This window comes from Bactrocera dorsalis, chromosome 2 (genome assembly GCF_023373825.1).
Source record: "Bactrocera dorsalis isolate Fly_Bdor chromosome 2, ASM2337382v1, whole genome shotgun sequence".
NCBI lineage: Eukaryota > Metazoa > Arthropoda > Insecta > Diptera > Tephritidae > Bactrocera > Bactrocera dorsalis.
Window position 1 is genome coordinate 66635726 of NC_064304.1, and position 16699 is coordinate 66652424.

General features: G+C 40.0%; 1 long non-coding RNA gene across 3 annotated transcripts in view; it reads left to right on the plus strand.

The window, feature by feature from the left end:
* Positions 1-16699, plus strand: part of LOC105233304 (uncharacterized) — a 1563509-nt gene that overhangs the window by 1278103 nt on the left and 268707 nt on the right. The gene's annotated exons all lie outside the window — the stretch shown is intronic.

The window sequence follows — 16699 nt, forward strand, 5'->3', positions numbered from 1 at the left end:
CTGAACGCTGCAATTTTGCTCTGCCGTTCACCACTACAGGTGTAGATTTTGCTGGGCCTTTTATGATAAAGGCATCCATGTTAAGGTCTCCTACCCTCATGAAAGGCTACGTGGCTGTTTTTGTCTGTTTCACGACAAAAGCAGTGCACCTAGAGCTATGTACCAGTCTGACAACGGAGGCTTTTCTCGCGGCATTTGCTCGCTTCGTCGGAAGACGTGGCTTTCCATCCAAAATCATGAGCGATAATGGCAAAACATTTATTGGAGCTCAACGAGCCACAGAAAAACAGTTTGTCGATTTCTTTAAACAAGTATCACCTGACATCGTACAAAAGTACGCACCCCAAGGTATCAATTGGCAGTTTATCCCCCCAAGCGCTCCACATATGGGTGGCTTATGGGAATCTGCCGTAAAAAGCTTCAAATCTCATTTTAAAAAGATAGCTGGCAACCACAAATTTAATTTCGAAGAATTCACGACCCTCTTAATTAGAATTGAAGCCGTTCTTAATTCACGGCCTCTCGCTGCACTCTCGCAAGATCCCTCAGACTTTACTGCCCTCACGCCAGGGCATTTTCTTAAAGGAGCGCCCATTCTGGCCACACCTGAGCCAGGCGTGGAGTCGCTTTCCTTATTAAACCGTTGGGAAAGAATTAAAATTCTCCATCATGACTTCAGTCGTCGATGGAAAGATGATTATTTAAAGGACCTCCACAGAAGGTACCGATGGAAAACAACAGAAAATGCGCCTAAGCTTGGAGATTGTGTCTTGATCAATGACGATTGTCTCCCCCCCACCGAATGGCGGCTTGGCCGCATAGAGAAGCTCTACTACGGCTCCGATGGTCATATTCGCGTAGTCGATCTCCGTACACAAACGGGAACGCTAACCAGGCCGGTCGTTAAGCTATGCTTTTTGCCAACCGCGGATAAAACCGAAAAGTAAACCGAAAATAACGTACCGTAACTAATAAACAAAGAAACGAAAAATAAATAATGATAAAATGCTCCAATATCAATAACTAGCAACAAAAACCAAGAAAAGAGAGTCGATCCACATGACGACTCACTCGTGCCACATTTCGTGGCACCAATGCCTATATGAATATATATGTATGTATATGTTAACTAAAATAAAATCTTTTAACAGATAACAATGGATGCCGAGATGCCAACTGCGCCCACGCCCACAATACGTTCGGCAGTTACTGTTCCGCGCTCGAAGACTGCACCAGTCGCAGCGCCGCGAACCACCATCGCCCCCGCAGCTCCCCGAACAGTTTCAACGGCTCCACAAAACGACACGCGAACAACGGCTCCGGAACCACCTCAACTCGAATGCGCCCTATGTCGCCGTCGTCATCGGTTGCCTCGCTGTGGCATCTTTAAGGGGATGACCCCGCAGCAGCGCCAGCAGATCGCTCAGGCACATGGGCATTGTCTGAACTGTCTGGCGCCCACCCATCGTACGCAGGAGTGCACAACGGGCTACCAGTGCCAAGTGTGCATGGGTCACCACCATACGCTGCTACACCGCACCGGCGTACTCGATGGCGGACGTCGTAATGCTCCTCGCAGCCGTAATGCCATCAGAGGACCCCAGCGATCGCAACCACGCAGGCCGGCCTACCCTACGGAGAACTCCCGTTCCTGGCGTCACCGCTCTCCTACACCGAACCGGAGGCGCCAGCCGAGGCCGCAATCTCGTCGATCCACCGGCCTCAGCAACGTGGTAGCCACGTTACAACGGCTTCAGAGGCTACTAGGCTAGACACTCGCCTAGGGGGGCCAGGATGTACAAATGAGCATCCTCCCCCGACCTCAACACACACACTACATTACCACACCACATCGTTTCAAAACTTACATCACTAACACGCAACCTTCACCACATCACACCACATCGACTCAAACCTACATCACTAACACGCAACTTTCACCACAGTACGCTTACAACCCACATCCTACACTACTCGTGAGAGCATTTACACACCGACATCTACACACATCAGCACACATGTACACCAACACTCATCACATCATCCGATTCAGCACCAACGGGATCCAGGAAGGACCGATAAACAGATCGACTCGCTCAGTTCGTTTGCGATATTAACAGCGATCGGTTTGTGACTATTTTTCTGCGCGTCCCGTTTCCAATCCGCCATCATCCGAATCCACGCCGCAATTTAATTTATCAGTTTTTATATTAATGATTATTATATAATCATCACGAGTCGTTTTGTGCTTTTTCTTGGCAATAAAAATCGGTTGGTGTCACCCGGACACAAGAATCACACCCCCTCGATAAATTGGGTTATTTTATTTCATTTTCTTGCGCTACTGACGGTATTGGTGGTATAAAATCAAAAGGGTGAGTGCAAAGATTTCCAGTATGTATGGTTCAATTTCAAGAAAAAAAAGGTAAATTTAGGATTCTTACCTAAATTCCGGTCAACAAAAGTAGTAAAACCGTTACCAAACTGTTTTCGGTACTCGGTTTATTTTACGGGAAAAACCGAAAACCGCTAACAAGGCAGTTTGGTACTGTATATAGCGGACTAGTGATTGCCGGTAAATGCTTACCGTTGTGTTATAACACAAAATTCATCCCAAAAGCAATAAAAACAAAAATTTTCAAGTATTTACTTGCAGAGATTTCCCGCAACACCCCTTATACTTAAACAAGTATAAGCAGGATTGTTTATAGTAAGCTACGCAATCACCAGGAAAAAAAAAAAAAAAAAGCATATGTGCAAATTAAATCATACATACATACAAACATATATGTCACATATATTTCCATAATATAACAAGAGCATAACTTGCTCATTTACTAGTACATATACAAACATAAATTCTCAATTCGGAATACCATTAAATATTCTGTTCACGGCCTCTTTTCACTGCGAATATATGTACATATATACATATGTACATATATGTTGCGCAGCTACACAAATTATATACTTAACAGCAAGTGAATTTGCGAAAATTACCTGCGGTCGGTTAATTTTTTCGTGATTTCTTCGTACCGCGAACAAACATACATATATCCGTGTATATATGTACATATATATATATATATACTCACGGGCGCATACACATATATATTCCTCCAAAAAATATACCCTGTCGACGTCGGGTACAATTTAAAGACAACAATAAATATAATATAAAAATTTTTATAACATACTTAAAAATTTACATAAGTATTGTCACATACATATGTAGATACGCTTACTGCTTCTAAGTCCACATTGGCATATATTCCGCGATACCCCCTGGGTTTTGGCTAACAAAACCAAGCAGGATCGCGTATAAAATAATATTCAAAGTCCACATTGGCATATTTCCCGCAATACCCCTTGATTTTGAGCAACAAAAACAAGCAGGATTGTGTAAAAAACCAAAGCGTAATACATACATATGTACATACATGCTTATGACTAAAGTGCAGTGATCTCTAAAGCGAGCGCTCATTAGCACATAACAGAATAAAGATACATAAATATATATACGAATATACATATACAAATATATGCAAGGAATTATTGGTTTTGCGGATTAATAACAAATAGTTAAATAAAATTAAATTGAATTCGAAGCAAAAATAACACAACTCTTATTTAACCTAAAAGAGTTTTCGGTTACTCATAAACACGATTATACGCGGCAACAAAAAGCGTTTTTGGTTTATTAATTTAATTAAAAACTCTTATTTTACTTAAAAGAGTTCTCGTCTGAGCATACATCAAATACATATATACGAAAATATTAAAAAAAAAAAAAATCTCGATTTATCAAAAAGCCATTGGTTTTATTTATTAGTCTGAAACTCTTACATACAAAAGAGTCTTTTATTCAACATCTTAAATACGAAATTTTTCTAATCAGCTACAAGTCTAGTTTTCACTAAGACGTTTTGATTAATTCTATATCATTTTAAATGAGCTCAGACTCAAAGGAATCTAAAACAACTCAGTTGCTAAAAGTTCCAAAAATGATTTCAGACGAAAAAAGTCCGAGTACACCGGCTGAAGCTACACGCTCAAAGCAAGGTGGTACAAAACTAAAGAGGGGTAAAGACATTACTTATACAAAATTCATTGCTGAGAGTGACAGTTTGATACGATACTGCACTCGATTTTCATCTTCACCGATTCAAGACAATTCTGAATCGGTCTTAGAAATTAAAAAAGACAATTTAGACAATTTTTGGTCACGTCTCCAAGCGGCATATGACGCAATCGTAGAATCTGACGACTCAGATCTACCCGAAAATTTTAAATCATCAGCTTACACCAAGTATGAACACTGCCTAGACCAGTTCGAAGACACAAAAGCTATGATTTCAGATCAGCTAAAATTAATTAATGCAATTGCACCTACTCCACTTCCGCGAGTAGAGATGACACAAGTACAAAGTCACGAGGCAAGTTCGGGCATCCACCTCAAGGTGCCCGCATGTGACACAGAAATTTTTCATGGGGGTTATGAACAATGGCCGTCCTTCCGGGACATGTTCACAGCCGTTTACATAAACCACCCAAAATTATCTAATGCGCAAAAATTGTATCACCTCCGATACAAAACGAAAGGTCAAGCTGGCGTCATAGTAAAACAGTTCGCATTAAATGACGACAATTTTAATATGGCTTGGGAAGCTTTAAAATCAAGATACGAGAATGAACGAATATTGGTCGATAAGCAGATAACAATTCTGATGAACTTGCCAAAAATTCAAAAGGAAACCAGTGAAGAATTTATCAAACTTCAATCCACTGTTTCCAATTGTTTGTCGATTTTATCGACCCAAAACATTCCCACAGACAACTGGGACCCTATACTGGTGAATATATGCACAGCAGCATTACCAGAAAAGTCGTTACTATTGTGGGAGCAATCGCTCTCATCACGTAAAAAGTGCCCAACGTGGCAACAAATGAGAGATTTTCTCACTACCCAGTACGAAATCGCAGAAAGGGTAGACAAAAAAATAAATACAAGTAAACCAAAAGGTATTCAGCAAGACTTCAATAGAAGCTTCCACAAGCCCCAAGCCAATAGCCACAATAATTCAAATAGAAACCTTTTTAAAAATCAATCGTTCTCTTCCGAACAATATAAACAAACGTCATGCGAACTGTGCAGAGGAGGTCACAGATTAAAATTATGCGAAAAATTCAAAAAAATGAATGTTAGCGATCGAAACAATTTCGTAAGATCGAAAAAATTATGTACCAACTGTTTAAATTTAATTGCGTTTACTGCCATAAAAGACATCATTCAATGTTACATATAACAAATTTTTCCAGCTTACCCCCAAACAATGCAAACGTTAAACGAGCAACAGGATTAGTTGCCACAACAAATTCTGAAAACTGCCAAGAAGCACCATGCTGCTCAAAGGCGTTAAAAACCCAATCGCTACATAGCGAAAATCACAGTAGGGTACTTTTACCCACAGCAGTTGTCTCCATCGAGCACCGAGGAGAACTGTTTAAACTCAGAGCCTTAATAGACCAAGGATCACAACGATCCTTTATAGCGTCAAGGGCACAAAACAGGCTACAGTTACCGACAAAACTGGCCAACTTTGAAATCACGGGAATGGGCGGAAGAGTTGTTCAAAACTCAAATAAAATCTGCGCCATTACCCTCTTTTCCCCCAAAGCGGATAAGCGCATACAAGCAGAAGCTATTGTCTTACCGCAATTAACGAACATGCTACCAAGCTATCATATAAATAGCAAGCATTGGCAAAAGGTTTCACACCTAAAGCTAGCAGACCCAAACTGCAATACCCCCGCTTAAATAGATCTACTATTAGGCAGCGATCTCATACCACAAATTATTCTTGAAGGTATTGAGAAAATTAACAAAACACTTCTGGCGCAAAATACCATTTTCGGATGGGTCCTAAGCGGACTAGTTGCGGAACCAGTTACAACATTGACAACTCAAGTTGAGGAAGTCTCAAATGAGTACCTCAATTCACAATTGAGAAAGTTTTGGGAACTAGAAGAACTCCCCCCCATATCAGTCACAACCCCTGAAGATCAGTATTGTGAGGATTTTTACAAAGCCACAACTACTAGATCAGAAAATGGTCGGTACGTCGTACGACTACCACTTAAGCAACAATTTCCTAACACACTCGCCTTAGGCCACTCTCGCACCTCTGCAATTCAGCAGTTTCTAAGTATGGAAAGAAACCTACTTAAAAAAGGCGAACTCAAATCTGAATATGATGGTGTGTTAGAAGAATACCTCCATTTAGATCACATGGAGGAGGTAAACCCAGGGGAGAAAATCGTCAACGGCAAGTACTACTCCTTTTATCTGCCACACCATGCAGTAGTAAAGCCAGACAAAAAAACAACAAAAGTAAGAGTTGTCTTTAATGCGTCAAAATCATCAAGTTCGGGGAATTCCCTAAATGACATTTTATTTACGGGACCCACGCTTCAGCCAGATTTAATGCTCCTCATACTAAATTGGCGTACATACAAATACGTTTTCAATGGGGACGTTGAAAAAATGTATCGGCAAATAGGCGTACATAAAGACGACCAAGATTTTCAACGTATTATGTTCCGAAGATCCCCCACCAGTCCTTTGCGCGACTTTAAATTAAAAACAGTTACCTTTGGCGTAAACTGTGCCCCATATTTAGCCATTCGAACGCTCCACGAATTGGCAGAAAACACCAAGTCAGAATTTCCTCTGGCGACCCAGGTGTTAAAAACACAAACGTATGTAGACGATATTCTGTCTGGAAGTCACAGTCTTCCACAAGCATACGAATCATTATCACAAGTAATCCAAGCCCTCACATCGGCAGGGTTTCCATTAAAAAAGATTACGGCAAATCACCCGAATATACTCAAAAATATTCCAAACGAAAATTTGTTGGACACTAATTTCCTTATATTCGAAAAGGAAAGTACAACAAAAACGTTAGGCATCCAATGGAATGCGATATCGGACCAGTTCTCATACACGACAGAGTCCATATCCGCATTATCAGCCATAACGAAAAGACAGATTTTATCCTCGGTGGCAAAACTTTTCGACCCCGCAGGATGGTTTCCGCCAATTATGATCCAAGCGAAAATCTTAATACAAGAATTATGGCTAGATGGAACCGACTGGGACGAACAAGTGAAACCGCTTCGCTTAGAAAAATGGTCCCAGTTCGCAAAAAATCTGAATGACATTTCTCAGATACAAATTCCACGATGGGTGAACTACTCCCCCGAACACAAAGTCGAATTACATGGCTTTTGTGACGCCTCCGAAAAGGCATATTGCGCTACTATCTATGTGCGCACGCAAAGTGATACCACGACCACAAGCCACTTATTAGTAGCAAAAGCAAAGGTGGCACATTTAAAAACTATAAGTCTCCCACGACTTGAGTTATGTGGCGCACTACTACTTTCAAAATTAGTAGCCATGGTGCAAATGCATTTAAATATGACAAAATGCAAACTATATATGTGGTCCGATTCAGAAATTGTACTAGCCTGGTTGGAAAAACCACCACATGCATGGAAGACGTATATTTCTAACCGAACGTCTCAAATTCTTGACCTAGTGGGATCAGCCACGTGGCGTCACGTAGCCAGTGCTGACAATCCTGCCGATCTAGGTACAAGAGGGTGCAAGCCACTGCACCTTGCCACTACTACCCTCTGGTGGAATGGCCCCCGATGGTTGATAGAATCTCCTGATTCTTGGCCACAATCCCCCATGCGCAACATTATCGCCCCAGAAGGTCGAAAAGTCGCCTCCTTTCATACATTATTGGATGATACCGACATCCTTGAACGATTTTCATCGTTTCCAAGAGCTCTCAGAATAGTTGCTTATATGTTCAAATTTATAGAACAACTCAAAAGCAAAGTTAAGGGATCACATAATTTCCCATGCAACACAGTGACGCACCTAGAGTTACAAAAGGCAAAGGTCGCACTAATAACATATACACAAACGCGCTATTTCAGCCGCGATATATCCCTACTAAGAGAATCGAAGCCGATTGATAAAAAGAGCTCACTCTTAGTCCTCAACCCATTTCTGGACACGAAAGGTCTGCTTCGTGCCAATGGTCGGCTTGCTAATTCGAGCCTAACATATAACGAACGCCATCCCATAATAATCCCAGAGAGGTCATCATTTGCCACACTGTTCCTCCACTACATCCACATCTTAATGCTACACGCCGAACATCGTCTCATGCAACAGATGGTACGCCAGGAGTATTATATCCCCCGTCTTAAGCCGCAAATCAAGAAGTGCATCTTCACATGCAAGATTTGCACTATGCACAAACAGAAGATGCGAACGCAGATTATGGCAGCACTTCCCCCGGAACGCTGCAATTTCGCTCTGCCTTTCACCACAACAGGTGTTGATTTTGCTGGGCCTTTCCAAGTAAAGGCGTCCATGTTAAGGTCTCCCACTCTCATGAAAGGCTATGTGGCTGTCTTTGTATGTTTCACGACAAAGGCAGTACATCTTGAGCTATGTAGTAATCTGACGACGGATGCTTTTCTCGCGGCATTTGCTCGCTTCGTCGCTCGACGTGGCTACCCATCAAAAATCATGAGCGATAATGGCAAAACCTTTATCGGAGCTCAACGAGCCACAGAAAAGCAATTTGTGGATTTTTTAAAACAAGTGTCACCCGACATCGTACAAAAGTACGCCCCTCAAGGTATCAATTGGCAATTTATCCCCCCAAGCGCTCCCCATATGGGCGGTTTATGGGAATCAGCTGTAAAAAGCTTCAAAACCCATTTCAAACGGGTAGCTGGAAATTATAAATTCAATTACGAAGAGTTCACGACGCTATTAAATCGAATTGAAGCCGTTCTCAATTCACGGCCACTCACAGTACTATCGCAAGACCCCTCAGATTTCACCGCCTTAACTCCAGGGCATTTTCTAAAAGGAGCACCCATCCTGGCCATTCCTGAGCCAGGCGTGGAGTCGCTATCTCTATTAAATCGATGGGAACGAATTAAAATTCTCCATCATGATTTCAGCCGCCGATGGAAGGACGAATATATAAAGGATCTCCACAAAAGATACCGCTGGAAGACTCCTGAACAGGCGCCTAAACTTGGAGACTGTGTCCTCATCCACGATGATTGTCTACCCCCAACCGAGTGGCGGCTTGGCCGCATTGAAAAGCTACATTATGGCTCCGACGGTCACATACGAGTCGCGGATCTCCGTACGCAAAACGGAACACTAACCCGACCGCTCGTGAAGCTATGCTTTCTGCCAACTTCCGATGATCGCGAATCCGAAAACCTCAAAAATCAACCGGTATTATCGCTACACAATAAATGAAACCAATAAAACGCGAGAAAGTACGCAAATAACAAACCGTCAAAATATAACCGATCGCCAAAAAATAACAAACCGTCGAACGAAGAAAACTAACACAAATTGGTCAATCATTACGACGACCCATTCATGCCACATATCGTGGCACGATGGTCCATATTTAATTGTATGATAGATTTATAATCAATAATCTTCCCTACACAGATCACCATGGATGTTGATACACCAGTCGCAACCACGTCAACACCTCGGGCTACCAATGCGCCACGCACCGGGCCTACTCCAGCGCCCCGAACTGTGGTGGCAACGACGCCGGCAATTGCACCGGCAACCACGCCGGCAACTGCACCGGCAACAATGCCGGCACATGTACCGGCAACTGCGTCTGTAGCACGAACTTCGGAGACCCTAAGGTGTCCCATCTGTCGGCGCCCACATCGCCTGCATCATTGTGGGATATTTAGGGGTATGCGACCCGTGCAAAGGCAACAAGTTGCACAAGCACACGGACACTGCCACAACTGCCTGTCACATAGACATCTGACTCCGGAGTGTGAGTCACGAGGGCGGTGCCAAATATGCCACAGGCCGCATCACACGCTGCTACATCGTAGCGCGGCTCGCGAAGTGAATCGGTCACCCCTCCATCGCGGCCGCATGCCCCGACTCCAGCCCGCAGCTCGTGGCGCACACCAGCGCGACGGACCCTCGTTGCGGCGTCGACAGCCTGGGCCACCACCTCGCCGATCTACGGGTCTGAGCAGCGTTGTGGCAACGCTGCAACAGCTGCAGCGCCTGTTGGGCTAAACAGTCGTTTAGGGGGGCCGGGATGGCTAAATGAGCACCTGACCCCCCTCTCAAAATAATACATCTACACCCCACAATACACACCATACTCAACACATCATCTTCTCATCGCATACACACCATACTCAACACAACATCTTCTCATCGCACACACACCAACTCCACACATCATCCTCTCATCGCACACACACCAACTCCACACGTCATCATTTCATCCCACACACACCAACGCATCACGAATTCAACACTCATGAGGACACCGCACAAAAAATAACAAAAGGGACCGACGGACTAGGCGCCACTCTCTGTCAATTACGAACCGCGCGCATATACGCATCGTTTTGCCATCTTGTCGATTTTCCTCCTTCGCTTTCGTCTACAATTTAACGGGTGAGTCCGCGGGTTTGATACCCATGAGTGTATGGTACCGTAGTGAAATTTTATATACTCTTATTCTATTTGCTTCGTCGGTAGGCATATCATTTAAATCATTGTCATCATTGTTTGAATATTCATTTTCAGATATATCCAGGTGTGGCTCATTAAAATTTTCGTTAGAATTAAAATGCAAACGAATATTATGCAATGCACAGCAGAAATTAACAATACGCGCTGCTTTATATGGTGCGTAATGTAGTCCTCGTTCACTGCAAAGGCAACGAAATACTGATTTTAATAAACCTATTTTTTCTCAACAACTATTCGGCCTTTAGCATGATACGTATTAAATCTTCTTTTTCTGAGGCATGTGATTGGTTCTCTAAATGGAGTTATGAGCCATGGTTGAAGAGGATACCCTTTGTCTCCTTTAATGCGTACATTTTTATTAGGTGATCGTACTTTTATCAATGGTTTCTCACCTAACATTAAATTTGCATTTCCTCTCCGATAATTGGTTGCGCTGATAGTTTTTATGTCACTCAAATTCCATATATGAGAATCGTGACTACTGTCAGGATATTTTACACTAACGTAGCGTATTTGCATTTTGTGGTCGCACACCTATAAATTAAAGATAAATATAAAAGTCTCACTATCATAACGTTCAGACTTGAGAATCTTTTGCGATTATAATAAAGATGTTTATCTCTCGTTGGAGCCATTATCTTTATGTGAGTTCCATCAACTGCCATTGTCACACCCGGAATTTTTGACTTGGCAAAAAAAATGTTTTTGATTCCAATTCTTCGTTTTCATTCATGTAAATAGAAATCCACCGTGAACATAGTCTGTACTCAAGAATGTTTAGAACTTCCTCTAATATTCCACAGAATGTCGATTGGGCCACATTTATATTGAAGTCCTTTCCAACACAATGCTGATAGTTGCCTGTGGCAAAGAAGCGCAGACATGCAGCAAGTTTTATTTTCGGAGAAAGAGAACCTTGTCTCTTATCATTTCCACATACATTTTCGTATTCCTCTAAAATGTATATAAATGCTCCTTTGTTGATGCGAAAACTTTTGAAGAAACTGTAAATGTATATGCATGTAAACAAAGTTATCATGTCGTTTTTAGCTTAAATACTCATTTATAATCATCCATTTCCAATATGTCTTTTGAATTATTCCTCAAATTTCTGCGCTCGCGACGAATTTGTATACAATTTTCATCCTCATTATCGCTATCACTTAAATGTAACATGATTGTATCCATTTCAAATATTTATATAAACGAAGCAAAAGCCCAGCCAATTTAATTTTTCAAACTTGTCAAATTTACCGTCGATAATGTAGTTTGACATTTGTGTTTTTTGATAAAGCAGTTTATCGACGGAATGAATGATTGCATGAAAATTTTCGATCGAAAATCTGTATCGTATCGAAATCGAATTCGTTGCGGATTCAATGATTAGGCCCATTATGTACACTACACTCAAAATATTATGTAGGGTAAGACGGGGTACATTTGACACTGGGGCACATTTGACTTCAGTCACGACCATTATTGAACTAAACGAAGTGTCAAAAAATTTCACAATTATATTCCAACGCGTAATAGAGTTACACGTGTTTTTCTATTTTCGGGAACGTAATTGTAATTTTCGGTAGATCGGAAGTAAAGTTTTTCTTAAACAATAGAATACATTTTTTAAAGCATCTTACGAAATTGGTTACTCCGGTTATGTGTGCTATGAAAATAAATAGTGTGTTTATCTAAAGTGTAATAGAATTTGCAAAATATAAAAAAACGAGACGGTGAGTGGAATGGGGCACCTTTGACTTGTGTTGAAGGGGCACATTTGACAAATGTCAAATGTACCCCATTTAACATTTGGTAATGTTAAAACAATTAAGGAGTTTTCTAATGCTAAGTATTACTTTAGCAATGGTGCGCAACTATAAGAAAAAGACCAACCGATGTCAGATAAGTGAGGATGATATGAAAAAAGCTCTTGCAGACATAAAGCATCAACGCGAAACAGCTACGTCAGCAGCGGAAAAATACGGATTGAAAAGAACAACTTTGATCATGCGACTGAAGAAACTAGATCCTTTGAGGAACGATTCAGATTCTGGAAATGAGAGTAGCTGTGATGAAAATTTAATTTATCACTCTAAATACACAAGCCATCAAACGCTAACGAGAGTTCAAGAGGAGCAATTAGTCGAATATGCTAAGAAGTGTGCGTTTTTTGCATATGGATTGTCGTATGATATATTCAAAGGATTTGTTTACGAATTTGTTGCCGCTAATAACATACCATGTCCATCTACTTGGGAAACTAACAAGGCAGCTGGAGAAAGTTGGCTTTACGGCTTTTTGAAGCGAAATCCATCCCTCACACTACGAAGGCCTGAAAAAACAAGCTTGGCTAGGCTCAGGGGTTTTACAAAAGCAGCGGTGGAGGAATTTTTCCAAAACTTTAGTCAGATATATGCACACTATTCTTTTGAGCCTAAAGACATATACAATTTAGATGAAACTGGCCTAACCACTGTCATGAACACTCCTAAGGCAAAAAACCTATAAATCTTTGTTTTATTTGTACTGCTTTATTTTCTGTTTTCATTATAGGCCCTTGCTGCGAAAGGACAACGTTCGGTTGCACAGGTTGTATCTGCAGAGCGCGGAAGTTTGGTGACCATGGTTGGCATAATGAATGCATGTGGAAACCATCTGCCGCCAATGTATGTTTTTCCAAGAATACGTGCAAACGTTAGGTTTTCGGACGGATGTTTCCCAGGATCTCTCATTTTGAACTCCAAATCCGGGTGGATGGTTGCCGAACTTTTCACAGACGTACTGAAGCATATGCAAAAGAACACCAACTGCTGTAAAGATCAACCAATTTTAATTTTACTGGATAATCACGCTTCACATTGTAGTCTTGAAAGCATAATATATTGCCGTGATAACGGCATAATTTTATTGTCATTTCTACCGCATACCTCTCACCGTCTTCAACCACTAGACGTTTCAGTATTCGGGCCTTTCAAAAAATCTTGCAAAAAGTCCTTCAGTGATTTTATGATTAGTCATCATGGAAAGCATATAAGCATTTACGATGTAGCAAAATTGACTCATCATCCATTTGAAATGGCTTTTACTACGAGTAATATATTAAGTGGCTTCAGAGCTACGGGTATTTATCCTTTGAATTCACAGGTATTCATGGATAGTGATTTCTTAGGAGCAAGAGCAAGATAATTTACCAATTATCTATCCACCAAACACACTAGTGATCACTCCTATAAGTTCTCAATCACTTTCACGGGCTTCTGAAGTAACTCCAACACAAACTTTAACACCAGAATATTTGAGGCCTATTGCGCGCTTGGCGCCAAACATAACACAGAAAAGTGGATCTTCGCGAATCCTCACTAGTTCACCAGAAAAAAATCGAGCTTTGGATTTCCAAACTAAGAGAATCACTCAGTTTTCCAAACGCTCTCTAAAATTTTCAACGGAAAGGAAGAAAAATCAAAAAAAAAAAAAAACAAAAATCAAAACAAAATAAGCGTTCATTAAATGAAAACCTTACATCATCTGACGAAAGTATTATCAGTCTGAGATCAGACAGCACAGAGAAATGTGTCAACAGAGATAATTGTTTGCTAAAATTTTCGTTATTAGATGATGAGAATTTAAAGGTTGGAGAATACGTTTTGGTAAACTTTGGGGAAAATGGTATGAAGCCTTTTTATTACATTGGCGAAATTGTAGAGGTATTTTGCGATGCTACCTTCAACATAAATTATTTGCGTAGACTATCTCCAGACAACTGGGTTTTTGTAAAAACAGTTGTGGAAGACATATCTATAACTCTTAGAAGCGAAATTGAGTTTAAACTTCCGACTCCTAATAACCCAGCTTCAACTGCCCCTTAGTGGGGGACATTTGACAAATTATGTATTATTTTTTAATTTCAAATAAAAAATAGCTTTGAGTGTTTTTCCAGCTTTTTACTTTCATTACTAAGTATCCAAACCCTGGTGCTTTCAAAGCTGTAACTCATTTAAAATTATATTATATTTGGTAGTAAATAAAGGACTTTTAAATGAATGTGTCAAATGTACCCCGTCTTCCCCTACACTACAGCAACGGTGGAGCGTTCATTTAGTACGCTAAAGAGAGTTAAAACTTGGCTTCGGAGCACGATGGGAGAAGAGAGACTATCTGCATTATGTCTGATGAGCGTGCATCGCACATTTGTGAAAGAACATCAACAGCTCATTGAAGAAAAAATCATCAATAAATTTTCGGAAAATCCTAGACGTCTACTACTTGCATAAAAATTTGTAAGTGAAAAAAAAAATAAAAATTTTTAAATTAATAGCTGACCCCCCCTATTTCAGATCCTGGCTACGTCCTTGTTTAGGGTATCTCATATACATATCTCTATATATATGTATATACAACCATATTCATAGATATTTATATGAAATTATATAATATTATCAAACATTATAAATATTTAATAAATAACTCTTATTCGCACATTAACTACAAATATAGTTTTGAGAATAGCATAATTTTATTAGAATGTTATCAGTTTTGCATGCATTCAGAAAAATATGCAAATGATAATCATATCAATTAATATGATTGCATGTAACCGTATATAATTATATCCAAAAGACTAACATACGTCTGTAATAAGAATGTATATTTCTGAGCATAATTCTCATTGAATGCTCAGCTCTGTTCACGCGCCACTGTTAAAGTTTCTCCTTCTTAGCTAGCTGTGGTGAAACACGCTCATCGCATTTTGTTAGCTTTTGACACTCTACACGCTTGTCCGTTGTTGGACCAGAGAACGTAAAGTATAGAGAAGGTGCAGGTTCGATGTCGAACATTTTATAGAATTGTGACAGGGAATTCACCTCACTGCCACAGAATTCACGATGTGAAATGTTAACATTTTTAACAGTTCTCCACATATTCAACAAAGAATATGAAGAGAAAGAAATATACATATGTATTTTCGGCATATGATGACATGGCATATATGCTAAAGCAGAAAGCGAAAAATGTGTGCATTATGTTCTCTGCCTCACTTACCCAAGAATATGAAGAGACATAAATATATCTATGTATGCATGAATGTGAATATGAAGATATAAACATATGTATGCATGCTCCTTATGATCTCCCAACAACAGCATTGTGATATTTTCATGCTTCAATTTTTCAACTTGGGAATCGCAATGTATGCAAATATGTACATATGCTTTTGCGTTTTGCCGTCGTCAATTGAATATTGACATGTAAACATAATTATGATGTGAGTATAATTTTGTATGAATGCATGCGTGTAATATTTATAGTCAATTTGGAATTGCATATTTAATAATTTTCTTTGATTTTTATATAATATACTATACTAATAAATATTTTTGTATTATATTTCCTACTAATAGAAATTAAACTTAGCACAACAATATATGTATATGTACCTATGTATGTACATACATACATATTCTATCAAATAAATCTTATGTCTTTGCACATGCTCATATCATAATCTTATTATTTGCTCATATAAATGTACATATGTATGTATGTATACGCATGTGCGCGTTCAGAAATTCAAATCATGATTTTGTCACTTATCAATATATTATACATATGTGCGCGCATTGATCTGCATGTTCATACATTCATATACACTTATATGTACATATGTATATTTGTATATATTGCCGAACAAATAATGCACAAGCATACAAACATACATATGCGTACACATGTGAATATGTCACCAACAAATAATTGAAGCATTGTTCTACAAAAACAACAATTGTCTAGATAGAAAAAGCATGGCAAGTCAATATGGCAGCCGAATTGGCGAAGCCCAAATGTAGTAAATTTTGCAACAAAAACGATTTCATTCATAAACGCAGGCGCATATGCCACAACAGACGCCGTAACATCTCCCGAGCATGCCTTTGCCTACAAGCGTCTTTTCGCGACGATGGCAAAAGCTAAAAATCATAAATTGAACAACTTTCTGATGCTTCTTCACAGAAAGAAGCGTGAAAAGTGGCAATATAGCTCTTGTCGATTTACAATATTTGTCAATTC